The sequence below is a fragment of the Lepidochelys kempii genome, chromosome 5 (assembly GCF_965140265.1).
Source record: "Lepidochelys kempii isolate rLepKem1 chromosome 5, rLepKem1.hap2, whole genome shotgun sequence".
In the NCBI taxonomy this organism is placed as follows: Eukaryota; Metazoa; Chordata; order Testudines; family Cheloniidae; genus Lepidochelys; species Lepidochelys kempii.
In genome coordinates this window covers 103,628,462-103,643,493 of record NC_133260.1, presented here as the reverse complement: position 1 = coordinate 103,643,493, position 15,032 = coordinate 103,628,462, and the positions used below count along the sequence as shown (strand labels likewise).

General features: G+C 42.0%; 1 protein-coding gene across 11 annotated transcripts in view; it reads right to left on the bottom strand.

Moving 5' to 3' along the window:
• The window catches only part of JAK2 (Janus kinase 2), a 159,146-nt gene that overhangs the window by 117,399 nt on the left and 26,715 nt on the right, over window positions 1–15,032 (bottom strand). The window contains exon 1 of one of the 11 annotated variants that reach the window (XM_073345269.1): window positions 1,737–1,823. The exons of the other annotated variants lie outside the window; for them this stretch is intronic. The gene's annotated coding sequence lies outside the window, so the exon portion shown is untranslated. Of the gene's footprint in view, window positions 1–1,736; window positions 1,824–15,032 lie in introns of those variants that run through there. 11 annotated transcript variants of the gene reach the window in all.

Here is a 15,032-nt window from a genome sequence, read left to right as displayed (position 1 = left end):
CAGGTTGGTACTGATAAAGTCCAGTCATTGTACCGGGATTAGTATGCCACTACAATGAAGTGAACCTTGGAGAATACCCTGTGTGGAGCAGTCTGTACCTATAATGATCCTGCCCCAAAGGTAAGCAGTAGAAAATCTCCTGTACAATGGATGTATTGAGATATGGAAGTAGACACCCTGTAGGTTCAGGGCTAGAAATCAATCTCTTTGCTCTAGAGCTGGTCCTAACTGCTGTGAAGTGAGGTAAGGTGACTTCTGAGTGGTGTGACAGGTGTATAGATGGCAGCTGAGGCTATAAGGTATCATTGTTCAGGCCCCCGACCAGCTCATCAAAGTGCTTGTAAGAGGCAGTCTGAGAGGTCATGAACTGGGGTGCAGACTGTTCTCACTTTTGAGCCCTGGGCCTCTTACACTATGGCTCATAACAGCACAGAGATGGTGAGTATTGAGAAGATTGTGATCTGTGGTGTGGTTGAAAGGTAGATCTTCTCTTCTGTTCCACAGTGTAGATTCCTAAGGAGCGTAGTGTGGTCCGAGAATCCTTCAGGATGTGGAGAGAAAAATCTGTCCTCTCCGCAAAGAGTCTGGCCCTTCAAATTGGAAGTCTGTAGCTCTTTGGGTAATCTAGAGGTGTAGCACACAAAAAAACAAACAAACAAAAAAACCCACAACCCACCTCAGTACCACTGTCATGGAGACTGGGCGGGCAGCTGTAACAGCTACATCCAGTGGTGTCTCTAGGACCGATCTGGCTATTAACTGACCTTCTCTAAGAATGGTCTGAATCTGTTCTTTTTGTGTTTCCAGTAAATGTTTCAAAACATCCTGGGTTTCCCAAGATTAACAAAATTGTTTTGGCCATGACAGTTTGGTAATTTATGACTCTAAACAGTAATGTTGTCGATGAATACGCCATCTTACGAAGCCTGATCATATGGAGTTGACTTGGCATTATGTTGCTTGCTTCATGCCTTAACCTCATCCACTATGATGGGTTGGACTGCAGATGTTGAAAACAAAGTCTGCCTCTTTGGGTAGAGATGTAGGGTTGTTTTTGTTTACTCTCTGTTGCCGGTTGGTGCGATGGAGGCTGGCTCTGCCAGATGATTTTGGTAGGATCTAGAATCAGCTCATTCTTTGGGAGGACAGTTCTAGATGAGAAGGTAGTGTGCAGAATTTCCACCAACTTGTGATGTGTATCTGCAGCTTGTCTGCCACCCTCTTGGTGAGATCCAGAAAGTTCTTAAATCTTCACCTAGTGATGAGGGGTGGCCAGCACAGTCTCATCTGGGAGAGATGAGAAGAAGTGTGCTGAAGAGGTAGCTTCCTCTTCAGGTGGTTCCCCCCTACCCCCCTTCTTTCCTGTTCTGAAAGAGCTTTTCTCCTGCCCTAGTCAGGTGCTCTCTCAGGTGCCAGGCTGCAGCAAACCATCTGGTGGACTCTCCCTGAGAGACACCAGAGACGGTTGCACCATGTGTGTGTATATACCCAAAGAGTTACAATATGGCCTTGGGAGGGAGAGGCAGGAACTCCACAGACTCTTCAGAAGTTCCCTCAGTTTCAATAAATCTTATACACTCAGCCAGAGCCCCAGTCCCATCCAGCAAAAATTAGCTCCTAGTCATGGTGCCTTTTCCTGATCCTGTTGAATTCATTATATTATAGGGGGGGCTCATAGATTCCATGATAGCATTGGAGAGCACTGTTACAATCGCAATACTGCTCAAGTCTCTGACCTGTTCTTCAGAAAAGCCGGAAGTAGCTGGCGGGGGGGGGGGGGGGGCGGGGGAACCAACCCCAATCTCCAGACTTCAAGAATCAGACCCTAAGCAAAGAAAAGGAGTCAAATGGAATGAAAATGCTACACTGATTGTCTGCTACATGACTAATTGACAGAAAAAAGGAGAAAACCAACTGATGCCAGTAACAACCAACCATCCAAAATGCAAAAAAATCTTAAAATATAAGATATTATATATATACACACACATATATGTTTGGGACCCAATTTAACACATTATCTACAATAAAATAGAACAGAATTCTCCTTTAAAATGGATTAGCGCTTATTAAAGTAAAAGAGTAAAGTAAAAGCAATTACATTATGGGTCAAATTTGCAAAAACTTATATAAAAGTTGCACACAAAAATATGGATTTACTGGTGGCCTCAGACTGTTCACTGCCTGCAAAACAGCTAGTTATGTATGTTTACACATGCATTTTCGTATTTCAGGTGAAATCTTGGTCCCACTTAAGTCAATGGAAATTTTGTCACTGAATAATACAGCCTGGATTTTACCCTCTGTCTGCTCACTTTGGGCTCCTGTTTTTGAAGAGCTAACCCTGTATACACTACAGGCTATCACAGACCACAGATAAATAAAAGGTGCTTAGATGTATTAACTGTCTGTTCTAGTCAGTAGACTGAAATGAACTAAAATCCCGAACAGGTACTGATACTGTGTGGTAGGACTGTTTTGGACTGGCCTTTTTGTTTTTAATTTTTTTTCCCCCAGTGTCTGCTGCACTTGCAGGTATATGATCTTTTAATGGGATTTTTTTAAAATTGGCTCATAGCAAGGACTTTGACCGCTGTTGCAAGCAAGGAGCCATCCATCCACCTCCAGATCCAAACCAAACATCCCAATATTTTGTCTGCTAATGACTGCATTATTGGTGTTTATTTTGTTAAAGAAATGCAAGGCCAGAGCTCAGTTACATTCCCTCCCACAGCCAGGTAAACAAATGAAAAACGTGTTATATGGGACAAAAGGACTAGGATACTATTCTCTAGGTGGCTTACAGGATTTTTCACGCATCCATGCACATGCATAATAAATCTTTTTTTAAAACTGTTTTACACTTCATTTCCCAGGACTTACAGTGATTTACAGAGATATTACCACTTCAGTGTGCACACAGAGAAACTAAGGCACATGGAGCTTAAATCACTTATTTAAACTCACAACATGAGTGAGTGGTAGACTTGGAAACTGAATGCAGACCTCCTGACTCCCTGTCTTATTCTATAATCATTAGACCAAACTGCTTTCCTCTGTACTGGTAGTACAAACCTGGCTTAGAAGTAAGTAAGTAAGTGAGAGAAACCCCACATATCTTTTACACACTCATAATACAGCCATATTTTATATTTACTACTGAGCAACACTTAATACCAAGAAATTAATTTTTAAAATTTCATAACCCAAGGAGAGCCAATATACAAAAACACAAATGTTGTGTCCTTTGAAGAATGTAAAAAGTGAAAAAAAAATAAGTGACATGGCTGCTTAAGCACAAGAGAAGTGGTGTTGAAATCCTAAACTAGTCTTGTGATGTTTCCCCACACAGAACACTTTCACCTTTAATCTTTTCATGTCAGAAGATGCTGAAGGAGGAAAGAAGAAACATATTGAAGAAACATAAGGCGCAGCATGAGAAATGTGTGTACTAAAGAGAGACTGGAGAGAAAATAAAAACATGAAAAGGAGTAGAAGACAAGACATAGAAGGAAGAATTTTCTGTAATATGTATCATATAAAATAATGTACCCCAAAATGCACATAATTTGATGTTCCAGTTCATTCTCAGAGTTCTTTACCCAGTTAGTTTTAAAACAGTTTACATTGTCATTCTTGTCAGAATTTGTTATTACAATGCTCTCCAAAGTAAAGTTAAATCATCTCAACCAAATCATTATTCCACGCCAGATTACAGAGTTATCTGTAGGATTCTGACAAGTGATCAAGACTGGTCTCATGCCCAGGCCAGCAATAGTGTGTATGGCACCAGGAAGGCTTAATTCCTTGTTTTCAGTCTCTGGATCGCTCCCTGAGCCATAGGGCCCTTGGAGTACTGTAGAAACACTGGTCACAGAGGGTGCTTTGCATTGCTCAGTATCAACCTGCCATTCAGTTCAAGAGTGATGACGGGCCTTAAAAGATATCCAGTCTAGTTTTCCTTAGGCAAAAGTACATTCCCTCAAATTGTTTACATGTGGTAAATTGGCCACGCAAATGAACTCGTTGCTCTGTCTACACCATCAGTCATGTGCCACCTGTGATGTTGACTAAGCTGCACTAATCTTAGCACTAAGCAAGATGCACTTTGGGCCTGATACTGTTAGGAACGTCACACAACATGGGTCAGGATGGGGGAAAAGGTACAACGGTGGTGTAAAACTCATTTCTGCATACTTCTAATAGAGGTCCTACTGAGTGCAGAGGAGCCACTTTTGCTGAGTTAGAACAGTCTGAGGGCCGCTCAACTTTACATCAGCTTCTACTGCCCCCAAGAAGCCAAAACAACAGTTGGTGGGGACTGCCACAGTGGAAGGATGTGCCCAGCCACACCCACTTTCACCAGCCACATCCTACATGCTGACAGGCAGGAGGCAGCATGGCATAGGAGCCTCTCCTCTGGCTCTATATCCTTGGAGAATACTTGTTTCTCTGGAATGATCCTCTATGGCTAGAAAAGCAGGCTCTAAGACCAGAGTTTTTCAACAGTATGGTACAGAGGAACTGCACCACACCAGAAGATCTATCCTGTTTTATGTTGTGCAGCGTATCTATAGTTAAGTGTGGCATTACTCTGGAGAGGCTGGTGATGCCCACGAGAAAGAACGTAAAGGCGTAAGTAACAGACAAAAGAACAAGAGACACTCCCTTCAGAGAGACAAAGACAAAGGAAAATGGGAGACAGACAGAAGAAAGACGATGAGATGAAAGACATCAGTAGTGGTCTTAAAATGTATAACCTACATTGTTCCTCCAATAGCAGTTGATACTCTAAAAGGAAACATTTTGCAGTTGGATCCAGGATTTTGTAGTACCATTGCCCTGGGAAGCAACTACTTGCAGAGGCTACAGAACACCACCGCTCTCTAGTGTGCAAGCCTTTGAAGAGAGACCACCTCTTACAAACAACCACTTTTGCTAACTCCCATGAGTGGCTGCTCTTGGCAGGTTTTACTGTATTTTCTACACAAGCAGTAGAATTTGCAGGGTTGGGACTGAAAATTCTCTAGATCTGAACAAAGTATTTTAATGCACCCAGAGACTTCAATATAAAAGTCTCCTCTAGCACTTGACTATAGGCAGCCCCACACTACAAGAAAACACACATTTTCACTTTTCATTCCCATAGCCTCTCAGACCACACCCACCTGGCAACAAATTGATGGGGGAAAGGCAAACCTGTAATAATACATTATGTCACCCTGACATTGGGCCCCAAAAGTGGGGAATGAAACAAGTAGGGGGTAAAAAGAGAACAGTGCACAGGAACAGTTAGCCTAGGCATCATCCAAAGTGAAATGGCACGTGGTGCCTCTGAGGCCCCCAGTCCTGGCTCAGAAGGCAGCAAAAATGAAGTCAATAAAGTATATTTTTATGGGAAGAAAACAGAGAAGGGAAGAGCAATAGAAGCTTCAGGGGGCTCCCCCTGTTGGAAAGAAAAGAGGAGATTTGAAGAAACCTGCAGCCCTGATTCAGTAAAGTACTTAAGCACTTTCTTAACTTTAAGCAGGTGCTTAAAACCCATTCACTTCAGTGAGATTTAAGCACATGCTTAAATGCTCTGCTGAATCAACTGATGTCCAAATAAAGTCTTCTCCAAATAAAGTCTAGTCTCTCACTGTAAAATTGATATTTTTGCATATTGCACCAAATTAAAATTATGTATTCCTCAACAACCCTGAAGACTGTAGAACAACTGTGCAAGTACCTAGTGCTACAGAACTTTTGGATTTTGGTTACTGACAATGTCACCTGAATTACAGGCCAACAAGTTGTGCTGAAAAGAACTTTAAGGATTAATGTCTGTGGTGATGATCCCCTCTAGCAATATATGTAGTGCTAATCCCAGTCCTTCTAGCTGGGTATTTGATGATCTGCCAGCCTCACACAGAACCAAGAAATGGGGAAAGTAGTTAATTTCATACCAGTTGGAATGCACAAGGTGCCCAGCCCTAGAAACGATTGTGAGCATCTGGCTATTTCCTGAGTCCACACAGAACAGAACAGATAGCTCTATTAGTGTATGGACCAAGGTTACATGGGAAAATTTCATAGCTGAATTGTGAGCTGGTCCAGCACTTCTGTGGGAGTCCTTGGAGAGTCTGTGCATGTAGACACCTGATCTGATGAACTCTCTCATGTATCTTCCTAGGAGTGACAAATGCCCTATGTTTTTATCCAAAACTCTGTCAGGGGTGGCCAGAAGCTTGACTTCAACTATGGATATGTGGGATGAATGTGCCAGGCACTCATGTGACCCTGTATGGTGATACATACATACTATGGATTTCTGTGGTCTGTTTACTGGTACTGAATCTAAGTACTCCCACATCTCCATTCCAGCCAGGCTGTCTTTCAGCTCACAGACAACTATTACCAGTTGTTAGAGGGGCTCTTGCCGTTTTGGTTTCTTGCCATGTTCTGTTTTTAATTCGAGCCTGTAGGCTACAGCGTTCTATTTGGATTAAAGAAGTCTTGGCACAGACTGGACAGGATATGGCTAGGCAGCTGCTTGAACCCTCTTATGTACAGACTTTATGTTAGTGTTCAAAAGTGTTATGACTGAGGGCAAGAGGTGTCACTTGTCCTCAGCCATAGATACTGTGAAAAGCAGTTAACGAGACTTCTTGGGTAGCATGCAAGTTGATTACTCAGCTGGTGTTACTCACGGAGATTCTGGAGGTGCTGTGGCAACTCCAGGATACAATGTTGTTGCTGGTTTGTGAAGAAAAGCCTTGGGTCCAATTTTTGAGGAGGTAATCAGCATTTCGTGATGAGAAGGCAGGTTGCCAGCTATTCTTAAGAAAAATCAGCAAGACCATTATCAATGTCAATAGTTGTTTTTTTGAGAATCTTGCTTATTTTGATCAGTATCTCATCTCACCCTTTTGCAGTGGGGCAGCTTAGACAGTCCAAGTACACAGATTTCCTTGAATCCATACAACTGAGTTACAGAAATTATAGACATGGGATGGAGACGGCACTGGGTATATGTTTATGATCTCCTCGATTCCATGGATGAAGATAAATTTTCAAATCTCCTCAGCATTGTCCTGTGTGTCTGTTCCCATTGACAGGAATGGTAAATAGATTTCAATGGAACGATATTAACCCAGCACTGAGCACATCTGAAACTTCTATCCAAAGCATCTATGCTGAGTCTTTTACATCTAGCTGCTCCTTGGATACCACTGATCATGAGTTTTTGTGAGGGACCTCTGTGACATGTAGCAGGGATGGAGTCTCTCTCAAGTGGTTCTCTTCCTAGCTTTCCAAAAGGACCTAGAGGGTAGCGATGGACAATCGTTTCTTTTCCCTCCAAGGGCTCACTCTTGGAGGTTATTTTATCAGCTGATAGGTATTTGACACCAGAGTGATCAGTCTATTGCTTTTTTTTTTTTTTTTGGTGAAATTACATTAGATCTTGGGTTGGGTATGGTTCCCTGGCTTTGTGCAAATTAAACAATTAAATAAATAATCCTTCCTGTTTCGCCTCATGAGCGGTTTCTCCAGCCCATCACTGTGACGAGTTTGTCACACTCTTCCCAGAAACAGCGTAATTCCCAGATCTCCCCTCAACTAGCCATCTCTCAAAGGGAAGTTCTTGCTAATTACTACCCAGACTCAATCCTCCTGTGTTTGGGAAAGGTGACTATTAAATTACAGGTGCACTTGGACATCCAGTGACATTCCAGCAAGTGTAGACCATCAGTTAGGAAACAAAAGAATTGTAACTAATTTATATCAATCTTTGCAGTCAACCCTCCTAACAAAAAAATGCCCATATATGAAATGCTGTGAAAAGGATCTGGATAAACAGATTACCCCAAAGGAGTGGGTTCACTCTGGAAAAGAGAACCAGCAACTTCATCCTGCAGCTCAATAAAATATTTCTTCAAGATATTGTTTCAATGGTACCTCACACTAGTCAAGTTAAAATAGATACATAGCTTGAATGGGAATAAATGTTGGAGAAATTGTGGTGAAAGAGGAGATTTTGTGTATATATGGTGGACATACCCAGTCATTAGAGAGTACTGGGATGCAATTCATAATCAAATATCACAAATTATTGGATAATTTATTACCAAGTGATCCTTTGGGTAATCTTCCTAGGGCTTCCTAGTGGAAATGGTCACACAAAAGGAAATGACGAATTAATCTCTCATTTGCTAGGAGCTACTTAGCTACTGATAGCCTCTCAGTGGAAAAAGAAAAATGATCCAACCATCAAGGAATGATTAAAAAAAAGGGAGTTGATTGTTATGGAAGTATTTACACACCAATTACACACTTAACACAAACAGAGGACAAATAGGTATTTAGACATTTGATTACCATTGATTCAGTACTCAGACCAAGTACATTCACCTAAAAAAGGATCAGAATACCTGTCCAATGTTGTGAATATTAACATTTGATAGACATGCCGTGTTTGCTAAATATGTAGTTAGAGATTTCTCTCAATTTAATAAGATCACTAGACACGTCATGAGTAGTATAAAGATGTTTATTCTGTACATGCTAATGCCCTGTTAAAAAGAGATCTGATTATTATTATAATACTGTACAATGTTTCTCTAAGCAAAAGCTCACTATTGTAATGATTGCTGTATTCTCTCCAATAGTTACATGGCCAGGATTTGTAAACTTGTTAAAACTTCCTAAATAAAGAAACAGTTTATTTAAAAAGAGAGAGAGAGAGAGAGAGAGAGAGACCAAGTCCGAGTATGTTAGCAGTGTTTGTTGGAAGTTAAACTGGACATTCTGATCATGCTCAACCGCATGGCAGCTTTTGATATAACGGACTATGATGTGTTGCTTTCGTGACAAACATCTTCCTGGTGTAACCTAACTGCTCTCCACTGGTTTAATTAATGTGTAGGAAGAAGACCTAAGTCAATTGGTGTTGACGGCTACACTATCATTTTTAAAGAGTATGATCTGCAAAGTACATGATGGTACACAGGTGTGAATATATTACCCTGTGAACCAGGGGTGGGCAAACTTTTTGGCCTGAGAGCCACATCGGGGTTCTGAAACTATATGAAGGGCTGGTTGAGTTATTAAATTGCTCCCCGTAGGAATGTGCTACTTATGGTGTACTACTTACAGCTGCCAGTCCTGGTGCCCTGAGCAGTGTGGTAAGGGGGCGGGGGAGGTAGGGAAGGCTGTGCCTCCCCAAAAAGCCTGGTCCCTGCTCCCTATCCACTCCCTCCCACTTCCCGCCCCCTGACTGCCCCCCTCAGAATCCCCGACCCATCCAACCCTCTGCTCCTAGTCCCTTGACTGCCCCCTCCCAGGACCCCCCATCCCTAACCACCACCCCTGGGCCCCCACCCCTTATCCAACCCCTCCCCCTGCTCCCTGTCCCCTGACTGCCCCAACCCCTATCCACACCCCTGCCCCCTGGCAGGCACCCGGGACTTTCACGCCTATCCAACCGCCCCCTGCCCCCTGACTCCCCCCCCCAGGACCTCCTGCCCCTTATCCAACCCCCCCGCTCCCCGCCCCCCTACCATGCCACTCAGAGCACCAGGACTGGCAGCCGTAAGTAGTACACTATAAGTAGCACATTCCTAGGGGGAGCAATTTAATACACTACACCTCGCAGCTCTCGCAGCCGCGCTGCCTGGCAGGAGTTTGCAACCCCGCTGCCCAGAGTGCTGGTGGCATGGCGAGCTGAGGCTGCAGAGGAGCAGGAGGGGGAGGGGGCTAGCCTCCCAGGTTAGGAGCTCAAAGGCCGGTCAGGATGTGGCCCACGGGCCGTAGTTTCCCACCTCTGCTGTGAACCCTATCTAATGATCCTTTCTTCATCCTTGGTCAACTCAGAATCCAGGTCAGGTGTCTGAGTGACAACAACATAGCTGTCACACCGCTTGACAATTTCTCCCTCCCTCCCAAATAAAAAAAAAAAAATCAAAAAACGCTGTGTAGAGCAAATAAAATCTATTTACTACTCCTTGATCTCCACAGCCCAACGTGGTGTTTTTACACACCTCCTGTAAGTGCAGATTCCTGATTTTTCAGAGTCTGGGACATGGTGGCTAATATATCAGTAAATATTTCTGAAGTGCCTATCACCATAATCTCAAGTAGATGCGGTAGTAAGCAGCTAATACAACAGCTCCTCAGAACCAGGAATCTCTCCCGATACTGTATTTAGCAGCTATAATAGTTCCTCCTATGCTGCTCTATAAATGGCACTCCTCTCTGTGTGAGATATTCTCCCCTCTCCTTTCTTTATAGGCTCAGATATTGCAATCATTTGCCATCAATTTTGACACGGGAAAGTTCAGTCCCTTATCCAGAAGAACACCTGGATAATATTGCCAGTTTGATGCTTCTGAGCCACCTTGTACTCCACTCTGTAAAAGCAGAGTTTTTCTGCTAAGTAAAAGCCTTTGTTGTGAAGAGGCTCTCTTTCTCAGTGTCCTAGTTTATGGACAAACACTCATTCAGAAGCAGAGAAACAGTTTGAGAATTACTGCATAACTCTTGGCCAATTCTTTTCCTTGGAAAAGGACATGGTTTGATAATGCTCCATGGATTGGACATTATTTGAAAGTGGTTTAAGTTTTTATTTAAAAAACAGAACAAGCTGCACCCTTCATCCCCTAGCAAAACTGTTTATCCCCTAACAAAACTGTTACAGCAGACCATGATCAAAAAGCTCAACTATTGTAACTCCCTCTTAGCAGGGCTTTCCCTATACTTTCAGCTTGCTTTGAATGTAGCAGCATATTTGTTCACTGGCTTCAGCAACCATGATCATACTTTCACCCCATGTTCTCTACATTGTCCACTCATAAATTGACACCAAATTGAATATTTGTTGTTGTTTTATATAAAAAGAGCACTCAACAATATTACTCCCAGCTAATATGATAGATTCAAGTTCTCCTCCTTGGGTCTTTGCCTGGTGCATATCACAGTTTCTTTTTTAAAACCAGTTCTGAAGTAAGAGTGGCTAAGGATTACAAAATCTTCACTATTACTATGATGTTGTTAACTCTACACCAGAGTTCAAGATCTGGTAAAGAATTTCTCTTTAAAATGTTCTTAAAACCAGAACTCATTTATTTTTAATTTAAAAGATTCAGGACTTTTTAATTGCAAGTATATGCTATTTTAATCCAGTACACGCCAATCACAGCACAACTAAAGCATATGCATGCTGAAAGGCACTGTGCTGCCCGGCCAGCAAAAACATTACCATGTGAAAAAATTCTGTGCATGAAATTCTCTAATTAGCTGCTCCTAGTACGAGTCTCTAAACCCAACAACATAGGTCTTAAATGGAAAAAAATCGTCTACTGGCAACTACCAAAGAAAGAAAGAGAAATAAAAATGCAACTAGATTAATTCTATGGAAAACATCACTAGACTAGCACTAAATATCGTTACATGGTAGACTCGTATGAAATAAATATCTTCTCTCACACAACCCAAAACTTTTACTTTCTCATAAAAATCGATGTGTCCTGGTCACATGAACAACAGAGGGTATGATCTATCATGGGGATAGTCCAGTGGTTCTCAAACTTTTGTATCGGTGACCCCTTGCACACAGCAAGCATCTGAGTGCGACCCAACTCATAAAATATAAAAAAGTTTTTTATATTTAACACTATTATAAAAATGTTGGAGAAGAACATAATACCATAAGAATGGCCCTGCTGGGTCAAACCAAAGGTCCATCCAGCCCAGTATCTTGTCTTCCGACAGTGGCCAGTGCCAGCTGCCCCAGAGGGAATGAACAGAACAAGGAATCATCAAGTGATCCATCCCGTCGCTCATTCCCAGCTTCTGCCAAACAGAGGCTAGGGACACCATTCCTGCCCATCCTGGCAAATAGCCATTGGTGGACCTATCCTCCATGAATTTATCTAATTCTTTTTTGAACCCTGCTATGGTCTTGGCCTTCACAATATCCTCTTGCAAGGAGATCCACAGGTTGACTATGTGTTGTTTGAAGAAATACTTCCTTTTATTTGTTTTAAACCTGATGCCTATTAATTTCATTTGGTGACCCTCTAGTTCTTGTGTTATGAGAAGTAGTAAACAACACTTTCTGACCTACTTTCTCTACACCAGTCATGATTAACCTCAACCATATCTCCCCGTAGCCATCTCTTTTCCAAGCTGAAAAGTTCCAGTTTTTTATTAATCTCTCCTCATACGGAAGCCGTTCCATATCCCTAATCATTTTTGTTGCCCTTTTCTGAACCTTTTCCAATTCCAATATATCTTTTTTGAGATGGGGCAATCACATCTGCACACAGTATTCAAGAAGTGGGAGTACCATGGATTTATATAGAGGCAACATGATATTTTCTGACCTATTATCTATCCCTTTCTTAATTATTCCCAGCATTCTGTTCGCTTTTCTGACCGCCGCTGCACACTGAGTGGATGTTTTCAGAGAACTATCCACAATGACTCCAAGATCTCCTTCTTGAGTGGTAACAGTTAATTTAGACCTCATCATTGTACATGTATAGTTGGGATTATGCTTTCCAACATGCATTACTTTGCATTTATCAACATTAAATTTCATCTGCCATTTTGTTGCCCAGTCACCCAGTTCTGAGAGAGCCTTTTGTAGCTCTTCGCAGTCCGCCTAGGTCTTAACTATTTCTAGTAATTTTGTATCATCTGCTAATTTTGCCACCTCACTGTTTACCCCTTTTTCCAGATCATTTGTGAGTATGTTGAATAGGACTGGGCCCAGAACAGACCTCTGGGGGACACCACGATTTACCTCTCTCCATTCTGAAAACGGACCATTTATACCTACCCTTTGTTTCCTATCTTTTCACCAGTTACCAATCCATGAGAGCACCTTCCCTCTTATCCTATGGCAGCTAACTTTGCTTAATAGCCTTTGGTGAGAGACCTTGTCAAGGCTTTCTGAAAATCTAAGTACTCTATATCCACTGGATCCCCTTGGTCCACATGCTTGGTGACCCCCTCAAAGAATTCTTTTATATTGGTGAGGCATGATTGCCCTCTACTAAAATCTACATTCAAAGAAAGCTGAAATTATAGGGAAAGCCCTGCTAAGAGGGAATTACAGTAGATGAGCCTTTTGACCATGGTCTGCTGTAACAGTTTTGTTAGGGGATAAATAAGGGTGCAGCTTGTTCTGTTTTTTAAATAAAAGCGGGGTTTGGGGTGGAGGCTGACAGCTCACAACCCCCACATAATAATCTCATAACCTCCTGAGAGGTCACGACCCCCAGTTTGGGAAACCCTGGGATAGGCTCCTAAAATCAGTTATACAATCCATCCCTCAATACAAAGGTTGTCTGTCTTTACAAAAAAATGGCTATTTCCTTGGCACAATATAAGCCCATTAACACTGAGCACACATTCATTTGCAAAATATTTCATATTCAAACATTCATGAATATTAGGCACTGTCCACAAGAGTCACTTACATTATGAAATATGATCTAATTACCATAAATTTTCTAGTAAAACACACAGATTTTTAGTAACCAAATTTTAGTAATATGATAATTTACCTCCAGCGTTCTGCTCTTCAATCTTTATGATAAATTTGGCAATCCTGTTTAGCTTTTTGAGATATTTATTAGGTTTGTGAATTATAGGTTTCTACTGTATGTATTTTTCTGTGAAAAAACTAACCACGAAACAAATATGGTACAAGTGAAAAGGTACAAAACACCTACTGATATGATTTTAATTTTCACTGTATTTGTAAACACATGCGTTTCCCCTATGTTATCACATGGAGAATGCAGAAAAAGCTCCCCAGGCATTAGGCAAACTGGGCTTATAGAAACATAGAAATGTTGGACTTGAAGAAGTCATCGAGTTCAGCTTCCTATTCTGTGACAAGAACCAAGTCAACCTAGACCTTCCCTGACAGATGTTTGTTCAAGCTGCTTTTTAAAAACCTCCAATGATGGGGATTCCACAGCCTCCTTAGAAAGCCTATTCCAGAGTTTAACTACTTTTAGAGTTATGAAGTTTTTCCTAAAATCTAACCTAAATCTTCCTTACCACAGATTAAACCCATTACGCCTTGTCATAACTTCAGTGGACATAGAGAACAATTGATCACTATCCTCTTTATAACAGCCCCTTAGCGTATTTTAAGACTGTTATTAGGTTCCCCCTCAGTCTTCTTTTCTCAAGACTAAAACATGCCCAGTTTTTTTAACCTTTCCTCATAAGTCAGCAAAAACAACGAGGAGTCCTTGTGGCACCTTAGAGACTAACAAATTTATTTGGGCATAAGTTTTCGTGGGCTAGAACCCTCTTCATCAGACGCATGGAGTGGAAAAAATGGGCCACTCTCATTACAAAAGTGGTTTTTTTCCCTCCCTTGGTGTCCGACTGTTAATTGAATTGTCTTGTTAGACTGACCTCCCACTTGGTAAGGCAACTCCCAGCCTTTCAATTATACCTGCTACTGTCTTTTCCGCTCCATGCATCCGATGAAGTGGGTTCTAGCCCACAAAAGCTTATGCCCAAATAAATTTGTTAGTCTCTAAGGTGCCAGAAGGACTCCTCATTGTTTTTGCTGATACAGACTAACACGGCTACTACCACTCTGAAACCTCATAGGTCAGGTTTTCTAAACCTTTTATCACTCAGACAAGAGTAAACAAGACTTCAGACACCGTGCACCACTGAACTTAATGTTGCTCAGATTTAAATGAAAGGGCACTGAACTGATTTTTGCCATCTGAGATGGATTATCTTTCAACAACAGAACCACAGGATCTTGAATATTTCCTGGGGGAATTCTACACCACTGTGCATACACACAGTTTATGTCCCATGCAGATTTCTTTGCTTCCCCGCAGAAAAATGACTTTCTAATGGGGAAGCAAAGGGAAGCCATGAGAGCAGTCATACAATCCCCCCCCCCCCCGAAGTATGTTTCGGGTGTCCAGGGCAGCTGGCAGAGAGGTAAATCACTGTGGGGCAGGGGACAGGACTGGGCAAGACCTGACTGGTGGCTCCTACCCTGCGCT